At 40.9% G+C, this 1339-nt stretch overlaps 1 protein-coding gene across 4 annotated transcripts in view; it reads left to right on the plus strand.

Annotated features, from left to right (window-relative positions):
• Window positions 1-469, plus strand: part of trappc9 (trafficking protein particle complex subunit 9) — a 297274-nt gene extending 296805 nt beyond the window's left edge. For all 4 annotated transcript variants that reach the window (XM_070556145.1, XM_070556147.1, XM_070556146.1 and 1 more), the window contains one exon: window positions 1-469. This exon is cut by the window's left edge and continues 245 nt beyond it. The gene's annotated coding sequence lies outside the window, so the exon portion shown is untranslated.
• Window positions 470-1339: the final 870 nt, after the last annotated feature.

Here is a 1339-nt window from a genome sequence, read left to right on the forward strand (position 1 = left end):
AATAAGGCGTTAGCATTAGCATGTTGTGCAGCAAAAGCTTGTTTTGGAGTTTAAGCTAAAAACACTATTTCCTGGATGACGAGACGTAAAACACAGTTTAGCATCAGCCCAAGCTTCAGCTCACACGTTTGTCTTTAATAAAACAACGTTGTCAAATGGCTTAAACTATTATTTAAGCTAGCAGAGGTGAATTTATATGTGACAGCTTGTGTTCGTTGTTCAGTTGTGTATATAACTCTATTCGGTCAGCCTGAGCATCAGCTGATCTATAAAAACAACCTAGCTGAATTGTGGTGGTCATGTGACCTGGAGTCAACCAGGTTCGTGTTAACCAACAACTAGAACAGCTTGTTGGGTAACTGCTCTCTTTCAGCTGCAGCGTTGGCTCAGACAGATGCACACTCGCGGTTCTGTTGTCAACAATAGAACTTTTCCAAACTTCATAACAAATAAATATTTGTGAGCTAAAGGTGTCACGCTGACTGACTTCTTTTATTGTGTCGGTGTGGATATGTGAATATTTTTATTTTCACTGAAACACAGTCAATGAAATTAGATGCGCCCCGATGGAGTTCAAAGAGATGAACGTAAACACAATAAAGGACGTAAATATGAGTGGTGTACAGAGTCGGTGTCTAAAGGTCAAATAACCGACTCAAACCTCGGAGCAGCGATGGACAAGTAAAAAATAAATAAAAGTGACGCAATAACCTCTCAGCTGGACACGCTGTTCAAATACTGTTCAGCTCAGTTAGTGATCGGCTGAACTGAAATTGCAAGATCCAACGCTTAACAAACAAGTATTCTGTTTAGAAGTACAGTATTACAAGTTATACTCCTGAATATTCATGATATAAACCTCTGATTGGCTTGGAGCAATGCAACTCTTCTGCTGCCTCCTTTCATTCTTTATTCTTACGAAACAAATGAAATATTGATGTTTTTCTCTACAGATAACACAGATGTGTTCCACCATCATGTGGAGTTGCCAATGCTAACAGTTAGCTTCTACTAGCTGCAAAATCAATACAGCCTACTGTCACCAAATGAACCGTGTCGGCTGGAGCTCCTCACTCCTAACCTGAGAGTGACAACCCAGCAAAGGAAACTGATTTCTACTCCGCAAATTTGCTGAAAGCTCCTGACACTAAAATAGGGTTTGTGCAGATCAGTAAATCGATAACATGCCGGTTCTGCATCCTCATCACTAAATCCACCTGCTGGTCTCCCTTGCGCACTTATTTCTTCACTAATGAACGTGATCCTGGGATACATGAGCGCCTCCTTCTCCACTCTTTCAGTCATAACCATCTTTGGATCTGGAGATGCTGAGCTTTAT

The sequence above is a fragment of the Nothobranchius furzeri genome, chromosome 11, assembly GCF_043380555.1.
Source record: "Nothobranchius furzeri strain GRZ-AD chromosome 11, NfurGRZ-RIMD1, whole genome shotgun sequence".
Taxonomy (NCBI): domain Eukaryota; kingdom Metazoa; phylum Chordata; class Actinopteri; order Cyprinodontiformes; family Nothobranchiidae; genus Nothobranchius; species Nothobranchius furzeri.